This window comes from Lathamus discolor, chromosome 2 (genome assembly GCF_037157495.1).
Source record: "Lathamus discolor isolate bLatDis1 chromosome 2, bLatDis1.hap1, whole genome shotgun sequence".
Classification (NCBI taxonomy): Eukaryota; Metazoa; Chordata; class Aves; order Psittaciformes; family Psittacidae; genus Lathamus; species Lathamus discolor.
In genome coordinates this window covers 81,909,876-81,928,909 of record NC_088885.1, presented here as the reverse complement: position 1 = coordinate 81,928,909, position 19,034 = coordinate 81,909,876, and the positions used below count along the sequence as shown (strand labels likewise).

Below are 19,034 nucleotides of genomic sequence, written 5' to 3'. Positions count from 1 at the left end.
AACAGTCTGTAAAAAATACTTATGTCAGATTTAAGCAGCATTGTATTTAACACTTGTGCCTGCCCGCTGCATGAACATGAAGGACTGTTATATGATTGTTGCAATAATGCAGGGTTTTTATGCATGAAAAGGTAAACAGACACATAAAAAAGATACTTATATACGCACATGCTTAAGTATCCAGTAAAGAATGTCACATTCAGTGCTTAATCCAAAGGTAATGAAAATAAACAAGGTTCTTATAGAATTAACAAAGTTCTCAATCAAGAATAACTTACTAGAGTAATAATATTTCATAGTATTTTCCCTAAATAACAGAAACTAAAAAAAATTACACTCATCTGTTCCACTTTACCAAAGAGTTAAATATTCATTTTTCCACTCTAGAGAGCCTTCCAATATAAGGCATGAACTTTATAAAAGAGGAAGTTCTAAGTTTTATAGTACTGCATTAGCTTTTGTGACAATTTACCTAATACCTTCTACGACATCTTATGAAAACAAATATTCTTCACCTCTGTTAATTAAATCAATACAGAGGAAATAATAAAAAGGAGTTCAATATTAGATTACACTATGAACATTACTCTTGGAAAATATTGTGAAAAGAATTTAAAGCAGAATTATTCATTAAACTGCAGTGTTACCTTCTACAAGTGTTTTCATAATCAATTGCACAGGTCAGTTTGGAATCCAAGCTTTAAACTAATAAAAAGTGTATCAGCTATTTTTTAGTTCTTATCTTTTAAAATCTAAATTTATACTTACTTTTAAAACATTTAAGCAACAGCTGAATTAAGTAATTTTATATAATAAAAAATGAAAAAAAAGGGGAGAGGAAAAATGTAAAAAGGAGCCCTAAATGTTTCTAACATGGCTGCTTCTTTGATGATTACATTTATAGTTCTTCCTATGAGTAGGGAATACATATCAGAATAGTGATTTCTTGTAAACAGCAGCTTTCCACTCTGGCAGCAACAGACTCAGCTTGGGCTGCACAATATGACCAGGCATCTGGGTAAAAATACAAATGGCTGCCTGCACTGTCCTCAGATGCTACCTGTGCACCTGTACACGAGTAAGCTAATTTTCTTAGAGTTCAGTATACCAGAGACCTTGCCAGTCAGAGACATCTACCTCTTTAAAAAATGTCAAGAACGGACCAGTGCATTACAAGTGATAGAGTTCAACTCTAGTTATCTCAGTATGCATTTGAACAAATGTATGAGAAATCTGGCCTGCAATGACGATATAAGAGTTTCAATGCATGAGCAACGGCATTGGCTATGTAATGCTCCTATTTAAAACTCGATCATTACAAGATAAATACATACTATATATAACTTAAGATACCTTCAATAGCAGACCATTCAAATACGCCATCTCTGTATCTTACCAAAAGCATAAGCTAATCTACTTTAGCCGATAGATAAAAACATATGCAAAGCACTGATCCATCTCAAAAATATTAGGTCCATAACACTGACTAGCCATACTTCCTTCTAGCATTTCTTCTAGCATTTCTTCTAGCATACATCCTGTTAGTTTCTGACATGCCCTTAAGGTGTTTTGCCTTACACATGAGAGAAAACTAATCCACTTCTGCCAACAGGTAAATTTTGCCCCCCCCAAATATCTAGTTAAAGAGAAAAATCTTGTTGGCTTTTTTTTTTATGGCTTTCATCCTTTACCCTTCACTATTTTTATTAGGTGGACTATAATTAATAAAAATCATATTGTTTCTATGTAATAAGGTCATATACATACACTATCTTATTCCAAACAAAAGCATTCTAAATACAGGTAATTCTATTTCTGCATTTCTAAAATCCACTTCCTACAGGATCTCTAGCTTCCACTGACAGCAAAGATAAAAATCACCTTTTCATAACCAACGTCGGATCTGATAATTTAGAGTCAGTCATAGACAGATGGAGCTCCATCTCCTCTACTACAAATGCTTTAGTAATAGCATAATGAAAGTAACGCATCAGAGACCACACTTCTTTCTTATTCATTTGTTACTGCATTTTCACCAGAGAGCAAGGAAATGGGACTCCAGGGGAGCTGACTACACACACTAATAATAGTAAGACACAGCCCACAAGGCATCAATGCTTTGATATGCATGAAAATAAATAACTGAAAGCAAACAATTTATGAGACAGTCGTACTTCTATCTATTTCAACACACAATCTTAAAATCCAATGCATCAAAAATGTGCATGCCAGAATAACATCAAGCACCAGGATAACACCAGCACACAATAATAACAGCTCATCTTCACTTACCACTATTTCTTAAATAAACACAGTGACAGTTATGTACTAGTGGTGTCAATATACACCCACTCTGCACAATTACAGACCATCAGAACAAGTGTTCATCACCGATTTAACACTCTCAGAAACCATGAACCTTCTCATAAGCACAGAAAAGGCCATGAACAGATAATATCAAAGTTATCTTTATCCCTGACACCAGGTCACTCAAAATGGTTGTGGTTCTGTCCTGCAAAAAGGAGTCTTCCTGGAAATAAAGAAGACATCCTGAAGACGCACAACAGAGGTACTTTCTCTGACATTTCCATTAAAATCTTTAACAAGAGAGTAATTAGTGCCAAATGTCTAGAAAAATCATTAAGTAGGAGCTCTTCTGATCATGCTGGACCAGTAACCTAAGATCAGTAACTATTTCTGACAATAAGATCATCAGCTATTTTACTGACACCAAAAATCTGGTGAAGTTTAGAAGTTTGATCGTTATCATTCTTTTCAATATTGTATTGAAAGCTTTTCTTTTTACATCAGGATTCTTACAATTCAGTGACTGCTGTCCACCATACAGCCTTGGCATTGATTTCTAATACAGTAATACAACTATACCCCCATGGTAACTGGTTTTCAGATAACTTCTCAACCCATACATCTACCAAGTATAGGAGATGGCTTGTACTATTACAGTAATTGCTAAAATATGTAATATTTATTTAAAAGCCCCACTAATCTTCCATGATCAACCTACAACCCTTAAAATTTGTGCAATATATCAGTTCTCTCACTTTCCCAGTTTCTTCCTTCCTTCCTTCCTCCCTTTCCAGCAAACCAGTATTCATTATTCAGCTGCTGAAGTCAGCTTCTATCCAAAGCCCACAAAGATAGCAGGAGGAGGTGTGCAGTCCCTCAGAGACAGAGGTATTAAATGTAAATTTCATTGATAGAGGAAGGTTGTGGCTAAGCAAGTAAGACAATTTCCTCTAACACTCCAGAGCTAGTAAAATACACAGTCCACTTCCTCTGGTTTTGTTGTCATTTCCTACCATCTCACTTCAATGTAACTCACTTAATGGACAGAAAACCCTTCAGCTTTTTTGCTGAGTCAGTCTTTCTTTGGTTATTGTGCTACAACTGGCTTCTCAAGAGAATGAATGAGCATCAGACATGGTACCACAAAGGAGAGAGGAACAAAGCTGGGAGCCCTGCATCTATTAACAATGAACAAGCAGATTGGTTTGACTGGGTCCAATCTGTATCCCAGTTACATCCACACAAAAAAGTACTGCATGCCCCTTCCAGCTAGTCCAACTCCGCTGACACATAGCACTGTTCCTTTGTTTCCCAGGCCTCCTGTTCATCTAAAAGGATCAAGATGCTGTTTATTTGGAAAGCTGCAGATAGCAAATTGTCCCAGAGTGAGGGAGATCTTACAACATTCTCCTTCCCTGCAAGGGAAGATAAACAAAAGATACTGAAATCTATTAAAGTCACTGTCCCACATGACATCCTTCTCTCTAAATTGGAGAGATATCAATTTGATGGATGGACCACTCGGTGGATAAAGAACTGGCTGGATGGCCTCACACAAAGTGTTGTGGTCAATGGCTTGATGTCCGGCTGGAGACCGGTAACGAGTGGTGTCCCTCAGGGATCGGTGTTGGGACCGGTCTTGTTTAACATCTTTGTCGCTGACATGGACAGTGGGATTGAGTGTGCCCTCAGCAAGTTTGCCGATGACACCAACCTGTGTGGTTCAGTTGATACGCTGGAGGGAAGGGATGCCATCCAGAGGGACCTTGACACGCTTGTGAGGTGGGCTGATTCCAACCTTATGAAGTTCAACCATGACAAGTGCAAGGTCCTACACCTGGTTCGGAGCAATCCCAGGCACAGCTACAGGTTGGGCAGAAAAGAGATTCAGAGCAGCCCTGCAGAGAAGGACTTGGGGGTGCTGGTCGATGAGAAAATGAACATGAGCTGGCAGTGTGCGCTCGCAGCCCAGAAAGCCAACCGTATCCTGGGCTGCATCAAAAGGAGCGTGACCAACAGGTCAAAGGTGGTGATCCTGCCCCTCTACTCTGCTCTTGTGAGACCTCACTTGGAGTACTGTGTGCAGTTCTGGGGTCCTCAACATAAAAAGGACATGGAACTGCTGGAACAAGTCCAGAGGAGAGCCACAAGGATGATCAGGGGACTGGAGCATCTCCCGTATGAAGACAGGCTGAGGAAGTTGGGGCTGTTCAGCCTGGAGAAGAGAAGGCTGCGTGGGGACCTAATAGCAGCCTTCCAGTACCTGAAGGGGGCCTATAGGGATGCTGGGGAGGGACTCTTCGTCAGGGACTGTAGTGACAGAACAAGGGGTAACAGGTTCAAACTTAAACAGGGGAAGTTTAAATTGGATATAAGGAGGAAATTCTTTCTTGTTAGGGTGGTGAGACACTGGAATCTGTTGCCCAGGGAGGTTGTGATTGCTCCATCCCTGGCAGTGTTCAAGGCCAGGTTGGATGAAGCCTTGGGTGGGATGGTTTAGTGTGAGGTGTCCCTGCCTATGGTAGGGGGGTTGGAACTAGATGATCTTGAGGTCCTTTCCAACCCTAACTATTCTATGATTCTATGATTCTATGTTCATAATTCCAAAGATAATAAAATTACTGTCTAGTTTTATGAACTTCTGCCTTAGCTGCTTTCATATTTTCAATTCTAAAAAAGCAAAAATTTAATTTTTAAAATGACCTGCTGAAGTAATGAAGGTTTTAAAGATAGCACACATTAGGTGCAGAGCTTATGTATTTTGTCTTGTGTGACTGTCTTCAAACAACAGCTAAAGTGCTTAATACCCTCACAAATATGTCTAAACATTTCTAAGACTGAGCTTCATACATTGGTGTTCCAGTTCAGCTTCTAACATCCAAATCTATACTGTAAAATTCATTATTATATATTGCTTTCTGTTGCAGAGATATTTTATCCTGGAGAGGAATAGAAAGCAGTTAACACCTGCCTTTTTAAAGACAAAACTTAATCTGACATGATTCAAAAAAGCATTTGAATTAACAGACAAGCATACTGCAAATAAAGCTGACAGTCATTTATAGTATAAAACAGAGTGACATTTTTAGTAGCGTGCAAATACAGCTGACAGGCATGTCTTTATTCAATTAATTCCTAGCTTCCAAGGGCAGAGTTGTGTGTACACATCCAAACTGTGCCCTCTAATTTTAGAGACTTTCGATACTGAATATTTAAAACTACTTAGTATCTGAATCAATTTAACAGAATGTCATTTAATGTACTTCTCAGTTTTGGCTTTCAATAATTTACTCTGAATACCTCAACACTGCTCATGACCCAATCCATAATTACATTCAAGCAGATCTTGTCTTTTTTTTAAAGTATTTCAATTTCAGAATAGTTAGACTTCCATGTGTGCACATTTTTATATGCTTCTCAGTATTATAAAAGTTTCATACCTATCCATCTGCATATCCTACTTACTTCTGCTACTAAAATAGCAGGTAAAACAGGCACTTACTGTTCAGTGGTTACAGGCCACTTCTCCACTCCTCCTTTTCCAAATGACTTGCCAAATCAAACCTACTGCCACGTTAGCTGCTGGGAAACAAAAGCAACAAAAACAACAACAACAAAAAAAAAAGAAAAAAAAAACCCCACACATATCAGAACTCAAGAAACTGATGGAATAGGGTATTTTACTAAAAAAAAAAAAAAAAAATCTCTTTCAGAGGAAGTAAAAAGCAGTTATAGCTCATAACAGCTAGCAAGGATCCCTGAATGTGGAATCTCTTCACAAGAATACTGCAGGAGGGCATATAGGTAGTCTCTTAAAAAAAAAAAACAAACAAACAATAAAACCAAAGACAAAAGCCACCAGAAGTGATGATATTAAAAAAAATAAACAAATAAAAAGAACAAACCCATTGCCTTTGCATTAGCTCTATTTTCTATCTTTTTACCATACTGTATGTAGAACATGAATATTTCAACAGGTAAGTAACTTTTGGTAATGTCTTCTCCATTGGTCTACTGTAGTAAAGGCCTGACCAGGGTTTGTCCCTACAACCATATTAGTAACACATTTGGGTTTTTTATTTATTTTCATATATTTTATATATATAATTTATATATTGGACAAGCCCAGACAGGTTGCTCTATCAATACAGAACACAATTTCTTTGAAGAAGCCTTTGATTTTTTTTTTTTTTTTTTTTTTTTAATACAAAAGCTTCAAATTTGCACTGGGGAAAATGCAATTGAAAAACAGGCAACTGTAAGAAACTTAGATTTTCTGAAGCACAGGATAGCTGCTGCTTACTTAACAGTCCCCAAATGTATCAGCGTCAGCAAGCAATACAGTGCTAACACTGGTCATTTAACAGAATTATTAATAACTGCAATTCTAGCACAAATCAAAGGTACTATAATCGTTCCTACAAAACTAGTATAATAAAGCATCTTTGATTTACAGTAATCCTCATTTACAAGACACCAGATAGCATCTTAGAAAATTAAAGTTTAAACAGTCATTTCAGACCTAATGTTTTTTTGAGATGTCACCATCTTAAACACAGTTCTGTTTTATAAAGCATGTAAAACTCATCATGACTAAAATGTTAAATAAGAACAGTTTGCTTTCTAAAAGGGAAGTCAGCAGCATTCTCATGCCTCCTGTCAAAACCAGACACAGCTTTTAAATGACCACTGCCAGCTGCAGAATTTCTGACTATTCATAGCAGTATGTGGTTATGCCAAGATACTACATAAAGAGCCGTGTTGCACTACACACACCCACTCCTTACACACTGCTAGGAGATAGCCTCTGTGCTGCATTGGTCAAAATGCATCAAAAATATTATTTTTTAAGAGAAACATTCTCCAATGGAAACAGCCATTAGAGAAATGAGAGCCAACAGAAAAATTAGGCATGCCAAATGTCATGGGATAAAACCTAGTTGAAAGCAGCACCCAGATAAAATGAGGTCTGAACATCTGCCCACTCTACTAGTGTAGGTACACACAGGAGAGCAGCACACAGGGACTGCTACCAACTTCACATCGTTGCAACGCCTCCCAGGCAGGAGACTATAAGGCAGTAGCAAGCTGGCTAACAACTGCTTACTGGGTTTAGATTTGGAGAAAGTCAAAGAGATTGGTGGGGGGTGATGGGATCAGTGAGGCCCCTGCTAACCACCAAAGTGTAAAACCATGAACAAGGGGGCAGCAGCCTCTCAGCTGGAGGAGCTTTGGGGTGAACCACTGCAGAGGAGCAAGGCTGCTCAACAAGCCTCAGGCTCCACTACTGTGAGCCCTGAATGGCCTCTCCCCTGAGCCTGCAGTGCAGATAGGGAGAATGAGCAGGGGCGCTGCAGCTTCATCAGTGTACCAAAAATGCAAGTGTATCACACCAAGCACACCCTGCCCCAGCTGTCCTCTGGCAATACCTAGCCAATGCAGAAATGAAAACCTGCCAGTGAGGAGGGTGATTCTCTTTTTGTGGGTGCCTCACCCCCAGATTCCCCATGCAACCTGCAGAATTACCACAAAACACTTGTAGAGGAACATGAAACAAGTTTTCTAACATCCACCGCATTCCAAGTACCTCAGCCACTGACTTCCTTTCCAAAGGTTTTACTTCATTTTCACAGAAAACAATCCTTAGTATTATTTTTAAACTTACAAATTCTACAATTAAAAGTTTGGCAAGAAAACCTATTTTATTTATTTTTCTCAGGGAATAATATATTTTAAAATATGTGCTATTTATATTCTTGCACCACAGGAAACCTCTGGTTACGGGTAAAAGATACCATTCTGAAGAGAAGCATTTGCAGATAACACAAAGATGAGTGGTACAGTTGACACACCTGAGGGATGGGAAGCTGTCCAGCAGGACTTGGACAGTCTCGAGAAGTGGGCCCATGTGAACCTCATGAGGTTGTAACAAGCCCTACAGATCGGCCTAGATGACCTCTGAAGGTCCTTTCCAGCCCAAACCATTGTATGATTCTATGATGAAGTGCTTAAATAATTTCCTTTTCTCATCTATTTCAAATTAATTTCATCCGTCACACCTCCAGAATGACACCTGCCAGTGCAGCCACTCCATTAGACATTTTTCTGTGTGCTTAAGTCCTGCAGAATGAAAACAGACTTCGGAGACAATGGGGGGGAGCACAAACCAGGACATTGGCATGGTGGTACCCTCCTTTAGTTTCCAGAGCTAATCCACTAAAAATGAAATATCACCACTACAAGCTCTGCAGAAAAGGTCTGGGAAGAAAGGTCAAGAATAGAAAGGGCAAAACACTTTTCTATCCTCGAGTTTAGAACTCATGGAGAGATAAAGGTGAGGGAGATTACAAACCACCAACAGAAAAGCAGAAGAGGCATAGCAAGGGCATGGGGCTACCAACCGGTTTTGCCATAAGGTTGCAGGATAAAGCACAAGTGAAGCTGCTCTGAAAACCCGGTCTTCCACAGAAACATCAAGCTGTACCTGCCTAAACAGCTGACTGTTTAAAATTCTTTGCTTGCTCACTTTCCCCTGCTGGTACAATCCAAATGATATCATGTCAACTCTTAAATACAGGATCTATTTTTTAATGGGAAAAGTACAGTATGGTACATACTGTATGGTACATACTGTAAAGGTAAAAAGGCTGCAGTGAGATAAACTTGCATATTAAGTGCTATTCGCTGAACAAACTATTTTAAAAATATGCTAATAATGCCTTTTTGAAGACTATTTGAATGATTACATAGGAAGATGGAAACAATACTTAGAACTGACTGCTCCACTAAACAGGTTAATAAAGAAAAAATAAATCTCAGCAGTAAAATTAGAAATGTATGGTGTATTCCAAGCCCTACAGTCCCAGCAGCTTTGTAGCATTCCAACTGATCAGAAAACAGAAATTTCAAACCTCTTTTTCTAGATAGAAACAATGTCAAAACTCCATATTCTATTCACTAAAGAATTCAGAGCCAACCATATAATACTTCCTATATAAAACCACAAAAATTTCTACGGCTTTTGATTTCCCCTATTCATTTGCAAAGGTCTACAACGTAATATCTTTGGGAGAGGAAAAGGTTGTTGTTTCTCATTTAGTTCTCCTTTGCATCCCGCAAGACAAACTGTGCCAGGAAATATTCATTTAAAAATTAATAGAAAATAGAAATGAATACATCTGCAAATACTTAATAAAATAATAATTAAAAATTAAACCCCTTATAATAAATAAATTATTTTTCTCCTTTCTGGATTGCAGCACAATCACTAGATGAAAACCACAATCATATATAGAAATCAGATACTGTTTTCAACCAGTACAAGACAGTTTATTAACACTGTTCTTATTTTTAGTCCTGCTATTTCTCCTTGAAATGACAGATGGGATCAGTATTATACAGACCTATTTTCTTACTGGTATGTTGGTAAGGTTCTAGAGAAACTAGTAAGCACACTAGGTCTCTAGGCCATGCCTATTGTATCTGAGACTTGACATTGGTTAGATGCATCATGGTTTAATGGTGAATGTGACAGCCCTGGGGTAAAGGTTGGACTTGATGATCTTAAAGGTCTTTTCCAACCTAGTTGATTCTGTGATTCTGTATTGCTATGCAAATTTTCTAGTAAAGGTTTCTAAATCTCCCCAAACCTATAGTTTGAAGCAATACTGTAATGGCAACTAAAGCAGTGAACTTGCACATAATTACATTTTTAACAAACTGAGCTTGAACGGTATTGAATAAAAATCTTTCTACAGAAAAATGACGGGCTGCAAGAAACCTTGGTGACTGTTCAGTGTGATCAGTGTGGGAGCAACAGTGTCAATTTTATTCTCAGGCAGAAATAAAAAGCCTGTTAAGTGACTTCAGAAACCAATTACTTTTTTTCAGGCCATCCATGTACAGTATCTCTTAGAAGCGGCTGAATGCTATGGACTCCTACAGATGTCCTTCATCATGTTACAATTCAGGCAGTTCTTAATGAAGAATATAGTTAGTATGAAGTAACCATCTGCTTTGTATGGTATAATTATTAATATTTTTCCAATTGTTCTGTAGCAAATTACAGTGTAGCATCACAAATCCAATTACAATACACATAATTATAATCTCTGCTAACAGAATGATCCTAGATTATCTGGAAATCTAAAATATTTATAAAATGTGGGCACAGTGAAAAAGAATACATTTCAATTACAGAAGTACCTTTTGTACTTGCTGAAGAAAAGCTTCTTATATATTGATCAGACCTGACAGTGACTGACAGAGGAAACCTTTAGGAAACAATTTCTGGGAATCAAAGTGCTGAAATGCTGGTTCTGAAATTGTTATTTAAATTATTTCTAAAGTTACCTGTGCCTCTGTATTATGTGGTTACTCCTTTCACTTAAAAAAAGTGTCCTAAACAATGTAATGAATCTTTTGGCCAAGAATTAGACAAAACAGAGAGTGTGTAATCAAAGCCTTTACTTGAACTGTGTCAGGCTTCATTCCTTGGGCTCCAGTAATTGCAATAGGCTTACAGCAGGAACAGACTAAAGCTCATTGTACAGAGCGGATCACACAGCACTACTTTCTGTAAATTGCTACAGATTTCTGATCAGAGCAGACAGTTATGTTTCAACCGTGTCAACAGAAAAGCTTCTGGCAGAGTTAGAAAAGAAGTTCAGCACTGCCTTCTATGTCTTCAAGCAAATATAAAATACAGACATACAAATAGCAATGTAAAATAATAGGACGGTTCTTCTCAATTAAGTTTGAAGCAAGTAAGGCTGAGTTGTTGGGGTTTTTTGTTTTGTTTTGTTTTTTTTTTTTTGCTTTTCTCTAATTCTTGCCTGAGATGCAGCAGAGTAAGATCACTAAGATGATCTGCCATTAGCAAACCTTAAGGTTGGAAGCTTTCAGGTCTCTGCTAGGTGCATGCATTCCCAAGTGTGCTGTTCTTGTTTCTATACTTAGCTGGAACCCCACTGAGCAAATGGATTGCATGTGGAAGAGTAGAACAAAATCATGCTTTTAGTGAGACAACTGTTTTCCTTACACTGGCTAGGAGAAAGAAAGAACATTAAAAGTATAAAAAAAACCCAAATACAAATAATTTCAGGGAATCTATTTACTAAGCAAATGTGTAACAGGTTTTAGGAAACCATAACTGAAGTTTGCATGTAATCAAAACTAACTAAATACTCATGCCACAACTTATAATCAGTAAAGTTCAAGAAGCAGGGAAAATACATTAGTTGATAAGCCACTTAACTCTCTCTTCAGCAGTTTAGTGTCCATGAAAACAGAGCAAACAAAATTAACTTAGAAATGTGAATTAGCTCCCACCTGACATGAGTATTCCTAAATACTCATTGGATTCAGGAAAAAACAGTGGATCCAGTGACACAAGAAAATGATCAGTACTAATAAGCAAGCATGCTTTATGAAGGGGAACACAGTTAACCAACCTGACTGCCTTCAAAAAATGAGATGACTAACTTGGTGCATGAGGAGGGAACAGTGGATGTTGTTTACAACAGCTCTTTAGACATTTTTAACACCATCTCCTGGAAAATCCCCATAGACAAGCCGATCTTTGCTAATGACCTGGAAAATTCAGTGCATTCTCAGGAAGTTTGCATATGATACAAAACTGGGGGGCAAGGGGAGTGACTAATACACCAGACTGGTGTACTGCCACTCAGGGGCACCTCAACAGGCTGATGAAATGGGCAGAGAGGAATCTCAGGAAGTTCAACAAGAAGAAACACCGAGTGCTTCATCTGGGGAGGAATATGTTCACACCAATGACAGATCATTGTCTCCCATGTTCCTGTTAGTATACTTTCACGTTATGTCTAGGGAGGGGAAAAAATATACATCAGTGATCTCAGCATGCTATACATCTGGTCTCAGACAAATTTAACAAGTTACCATTCATTTACACTACAGAGATTGTTATATCACATACAATTTTAAAGTAGAGGTTGCTGTAGAATATTAACACTTCATGAAAGAACTTACACAATGAAATGTAAGAAGCCACCAAGGGTGCTTTATAAATTATCTTACAAAAGCTTCTGAGCAAGTGTTATTTGAGGTTTAAGGCAAGCAGAAAGAGTACAACTCTGACTGCCATACTGACAGCGTGGACATAAGTCAATTTCATGAGGGAGGAACAGATAATTTGACAAAAAGCTTGTGCAGCAAGGTTAACTGCGAAGTCTTTCACTTCATCTAATTACACTGAAATATCTTATACCACGTGGTCTATTTTGGATGCTATAGACAAATCCTAGTACTTGATTTTTATTTTAACACGGCTTTAGTTCAGTTTCATTAGTGACAACTGGGTAACAAAGTATTCCTTACCTAAAGTGTGCCTGAAAACTTCACAGTAAATTGCCAAATGCAAGCTACTGTTCCTTGGGATTTCTACTGTTATGTGATTCAAGGATGTTTCCCTGTTCCTTTCAGGATGTAAATATTTTTTCAAAGATCTAACATCTTTCCTTAGGAGTTATTCAGTGTGCTTTCACAGCAAGAATTGCTATCCTCAGATCCACACACTAAACGGAAATGACCCTTAGAACCTTTATAGATTTTTGAAGTTTTGTTTCCCATATACACAAATATTTTGTTTGGTTCTGAACGTATCTAAATTGAAAACTCTAAGCAAAAACATAGATCTTCACTTGAAATGGAACATGTTAACTTCAGAGTTGTACAAAGATAATTTAACCAGGTTACATCCTGAAACAAACCCAACTGGTAAGTTTATGAATATCTAACTTGCCCTGTTTCTCCAAGTAAAGGGTGAAAGCGCCCACTGCATTAAAACTTCTAAATATATATGTATTTTCTTGCAATATGAAAGCCTGTAATTCAATAATGTAAGGGGTTAGCACATAGTTGTTCTTAACGATATTTTTTTTTTTTCTAAGCTATGATCCTGGTGGGATTTCAAAAAGAGAATCATCACGTCAGTAAGACTTCTTCAATATATGTTCTATAGATGTTTGCTACAAACAAGATGTAGGATTGTATCATGCCTTTGGTCGCTATTCAGAATGAGAAATGACTCAGCTTACAGTATCAGAGTCATGTGAGCTCAAAACCACCATCCAAAACCTATTTCCCTTTTTCTCCAAGGTATTTTCCATGTACAGCTAAATCCTTCCTATTCTCCTCCCCCATTCAGCTTCCTGGGTATACATAAAGTCTGAGTAAGCACAAACAATGGCACAAGTGGGGCAAATCTAGAAACAAAGTGACAGCCTGGCAATCAAATTTATGAGAGAATCTCATGAACATGTAACTTAGAAGCATGAATTTGCTACAGTTGTTCAGACCAACACTTTAAAACATCCAGAAGTGAGGGGTAATCAACATCAGGAAGAGGAGACAGCTGTTTTAAAAAGTGAAGATGAAAATTAAAATTCCTCTCTGAAAAAAAGTTCTAAAGATTTAAAGAAAACAAATTGAAGCCTTTTGACAGAAATTTTTATCTGTTCCCTTCTACTTTTTTCTCTTATACTGACAAGAATGTGTTAACTGATGTGCCATTAGTTAATAACTTTCAAGAATATTTTCATGCTCACAAATACACCTGAGGTGCCAAATGCTACATTTCCAAAAATAATCTTTGCAAACACGCGAACCCGTACTGCAGACAAAATTATCAGGGAACACAGTTAAGCATAATGGTTTTAAGTAGCTCTCTTATTTTGAAATCAATTTATTCACTTTACAGGGATATTTGCTGAGGCATGAAAGACACTTTTAATGGAACCTTCAAAAGAGTCAGGCAGTTTGGTCTTTCCAGTTCTTCTGAAAAATTTTAGATCCTCCTGCATACCAAGAAACATCCAAGACAATTAAACCAGAAGACAGAGAAAAAAAATAATGAAAAGCTACAAAACCAGCTTTGAATGCTAGAGATGAAGGCAGTTGAGATGCAAAAGAACTATTCTATTCATAAATGAAGCTTTTTTTTCAAAACTCCACCTAATATACAGTCACTTGCTGATAGTTTTCAATAATCACTCCCAAACTGGAAAACTATCTCCAGAACAGTATGTTGTTTCTGTTATAGAGGGAAATTGGTAGAATTATACTCTATGGCCTTCTAAGTGTAAGCACAAAATCAGGCAAATGTGTTTTGCCTTTGGACCAGTGGAAGGTGGTATTTCCTGAACTTGAATTTCTAGAAAAACTCATTTTTTGGATTTGGTTTGGTTCTCTCCTGTAGAGATCATGTTCATCAATGTAGTGACCATTCAATTTTTCATTAGACTCAGAAAGGTCAGTAACTGCAAGTAGGTAGTGGATAAACTGGAATTTTCAAGGATAACGAGGCCATTTGGAAGAACCTAAATCTCTTGGGAACATTTTGACAAGATTTTATTTATTTCAGATTACAGCTTCTCAAGTCTGTATTTTGGTAAATAAACTGCTGTTTTGATTTTCAGGGGTTACACACGTAGCAGTTGCTATATCAGGACACACACAGAAAATGCATGACAATTTTGCTATGAACACTCCTGGCTTTCTCTTAAGAGAACTTTGCTCTCTAATTGAAAAGCATGAAGTCACTCCTTTCACTTCTTCCTCCCATCATTTTGAGCAACATTTGCACAGGGGCAGATAAATTACAAAAAACCTGATGTCTTGGAAATTGCAGATGCTACCAAGAGTATATGAAATTGAAGATTTGGAAAATTTCTGTTTCCTTCCCACCTCAGCAATAGATTTGTGGGTTTTTTCCATCTTTAGTAGCTTTAGTAGCTTTTTATGCTTTTCTTGTTATTTTATACAGTTGGTCATTTTTTCATCAAACTGTATTTTCCATTCATTGTTCTGTGTTTTCCATGTGGTCATAAAATCACAGGAAAAATAAAGATCAGCATGGCAAGGTGGTTCAGTGAGTTGATAAGGTGTTCTTCAATGACTACTAGTACTTTGATCCTGCTGTATGAAAATACAGAAGCTCTCATTTTAGTGTTAGGGAACTGTTTTTTCCAAGAACAGAAGAAATTCCTCATATATTCACTGCAGGAGGAATACATAAGCATATTGCTTTGCTTAAGAGGTTTCCTGAATAGTGGTCTTAAGTTTTTACACATATAATTTATGACCAAGAAGAAGAAACAAAATGTTGACCAAAGAGCTGATGAGTCATTAAGGAGACACGTTGGAAAAAATACGCAAAAAAAGAAGACAGCTACTTTTCCCAATGCAACTTTTGCTGTCTGTACAAGAGATATCTACATAGATACCCCTAATAAATGATGTATCATAGAATCATAGAATAATAGAATCATAGACTCATAGAATAGTTAGGGCTGGAAAGGACCTTAAGATCATTTAGTTCCAACCTCCCTGCCATGGGGAAGGACACCTCATACTAGACCATGTTGTCCAAGGCTCTGCCCAACCTGGCCTTGAACGCTGCCAGAGACAGAGCATTTACCACTTCTTTGGGCAACCTGTTCTACTGCTCGCCACCCTCGCAATAAAGAACATCTTCCTTATATCTAACCAGAACTTCCCATTTTAGTTTGAACCCATTACCCCTTGTCCTATCTTTTAAGACTCCCTGATGAAGATTCCTTTCCTAACATCCTTGTAGGCCCTCTTTAGATACTGGAAGGCTGCTATGAGGTCTCCATGCAGCCTTCTCTTCTCCAGGGCTGAAGAGCCCCAACTTCTCAGCCTGTCTACACATGGGAGGTGCTCAAGCCACTGATCACCCTCATGGCCCTCCTCTGGACCTTCTCCAACAGCTCCGTGTCCTTTTTATGTTGAGGACTGTACACAACACTCCAAGTGAGATCTCACGGGAACAGAGTAGAGGGGCAGGATCACCTCCTTCGACCTGCTGGTCACACTCCTTTTGATGCAGACCAGGATATGGTTGACTTTCTGGGCTGCAAGCACACACTGAAGCTGGCTCATGTTAATTTTCTCATCAACCATCACCCCCAAGTCCTTCTCTGCAGGGCTGCTCTGACTCTCTTCTCCCGTAGCTGTGCCTGGGATTGCCCTGACCCAGGTATAGGGCCTTGCACGTGGCTTGGTTGAACTTCATGAGGTTGGCATCAGCCCACCTCACAAGCGTGTCAAGGTCCCTCTGGATGGCATTCTTTCCCTCCAGCGTATCAACCGAACCACACAGCTTGGTGTCATCAGCAAACTTGCTGAGGGCACACTCAATCCCACTGTCCATGTTGCCAACAAAGATGTTGACCAGGATTGTACATCATTAAAACAAAAACAAAAAGAAGGAAAAAAAAGAAAAATCTACCCTGCAAAATGTACTCATTTTCTACTCTTTTCTAGTATGTTGCAATACTTAATTGCTTTAGTTGTTTGTAAATTACAGGCAGGAACTGTTATTTCTTTTCAGAGTCTTTAAACTCCACCAACACCCCCAATCCTGAATAACATGAAACATACAGAGCTTGATTCAGCTTCTCTCCCAGTCTGGGTGGGTCTTTTCTTAAAGATCACTGAAAATCATATATAGTCAATGTCAAATCTCAGTGTTTACCTTTATAGCTCAATGAATTAAACAAACCCTAATCTACATTTCCCACATAAGGCAGATTCTAAAGTCATTCTCCAGAAATGTAGTTCTCTCTGATCCAGAAAAATGTTCCTTTCCCCCGTCTTTTATCCATGTCAGACACAGACATACCAACCTCTCAGTAAAACGCTCACAGAATTTCCCTGGATTTGCACAGCTGGATTTTTATACCTATGACTGAAATTGCTCAGCAAAGGAATTTCCCATTCTTCTTGCAAAAGTCAGAGAAGCTACCAGTTCACTTTCTTACTGTGCTAACCAACTTAGCTCAGTAAAAAAATCACCTGCCAATCTCAAAATCCTCCCAATAACCAGCTAGCTCCTCCTCCCCACCCTGATGATTACCACAAAGTAGTTGAGTAAATCAAGTTTAGGATTTGTGAAATACTCACTTTGTAAGAAGTTATTATAGGATTCTAAGGTACACCACACTTTGACTGTTATTTCACAAAGTCATTCACTTGCAAATACTTTAAACAAAATAGTACAAACTGAAATTTGCAGAATACATAAGAGTGTAAAAACAATTATTACATGCTGCTTAATGTTAGACTATCCCTTTAAAATGTATAATTACAAGGCCATTTCTCATTTCATCTATGTTTAAATTATATTCATCCCATGGAGGGTATGTTCTAAGAAAAATTCCATTGACTCATGGAACTAAGTTTCATGGGCTTCAAAGTATTTATTTCCTCTCCACCATGTCATTACTTTCATGTAACTGTCAACTGAACATGCTCAAATATGTAATTTTAGGCCCTTTTATAAAGAAATCTATGAATAGGACATCTTTCCAACAGATTTCCATCTGACAGCTAATGGGAAGTAAAATTATAGCTACAATCTGATCCTCTGTCCTGTAGGAAAGTCTTACAGTAAATCACACTGAAGAGTCATCTCATTCAGTCCACCTTTAGGTAGAAAACAATGTCACCACAGCTATCAATATGTGTCCCTGACTGTTACTTTGACAGTTTTGACAGTCAAGTCCCCTAAGGCTTATCAGGATACTGTTGATGTTGCAGATAACAATGTATAAAAATGTATGTCTCCACTATTTAGTATCAAGAATTATCAATAAAGTTATATAAATACTTCTTTCAGTTGGCATACATAATGTCTATACTCCTTTAATGAAACAATCTAAGTATGTATCACTGGTCATGTACTTCAGGCACAATAAAAGAAAGTAAGTTTTATTTGCATAACTATGAAGGGCTGGAGACTTAACTGCAGTAAAATCACTACAGTTAAACAGAGGTGTTCCCAAAGCTTACAGTAAACATTTTGCTCTTTACAGTGATATGAACCTCTGCTTTGTATTTATGTATTTCCTTAGAGCCCAAAATTCTTGGCAAACTAACAGCTTGGAATATTTTGTCCAGATGAGAATATATTTCTCAGTTCAACGGATTTAAAAAAAAAACCCTAAACAAATGACACCAACCAAAAACCTCAACAAATCCTTTAAGATCCAAGTCAGCCTTAATTACTACTGGGATTTTACTTACTGATATCCTCAGATATTCAGATATTTCTACTAGGAACACACTATGCTTCTGCTGCTAGAAATATTAATGACTAATAATGCTTACAGCTTTTAGCTTCTTTCAGTTTAACCTAGGATGTTTTTGTGTTTTATTTTATCTTTCTGTTTAAATAGTGCTGTGAAATGGCAAAGCGATAATAAGGTCCTGGCTCTACTTCCAATAAAGGCATGAATTATTTTAATAAAATGAAGTATTTATAAAATTATTATTTTAATAAAAATGCAGAAAATAGTTTTCACTGACCAATGTTCTTATGCAACAAAAATATTTGTTACACAAAAAGCTCTACAAATCTTTTAGCAATTGTGTGAAAAAACAGTCCTGAACAAAATAACACCCACAAATTCAGCACTGTGTGACTGGCCTTGCTCCCATTTATCCGTGGACTTGTCAGAAATGAAAACAGACAAATCTCTGTCTTTTTGACAGTAAAGTTCAATTCAGATAGAGACAGAAGCATCTGCAGTGCTTATCCATGAGTCCTTTGAATACAGCCCATTTCTGCAAGTCAGCAGGGAAAACTCAGGAGCACCTAACAAGACCTTTCCCATATGCCTGTCGTCATTTCTGCCAGAAATAAACTGGCAATGCTGCCTCTCAGA

The 19,034-nt window shown here is 37.7% G+C and overlaps 1 protein-coding gene across 6 annotated transcripts in view; it reads right to left on the bottom strand.

Annotated features, from left to right (window-relative positions):
* Nucleotides 1–19,034, bottom strand: part of CDH18 (cadherin 18) — a 409,491-nt gene that overhangs the window by 186,057 nt on the left and 204,400 nt on the right. For all 6 annotated transcript variants that reach the window (XM_065667566.1, XM_065667565.1, XM_065667567.1 and 3 more), the window contains exon 3: nucleotides 5,810–5,889. The gene's annotated coding sequence lies outside the window, so the exon portion shown is untranslated. The remainder of the gene's footprint in view (nucleotides 1–5,809; nucleotides 5,890–19,034) is intronic.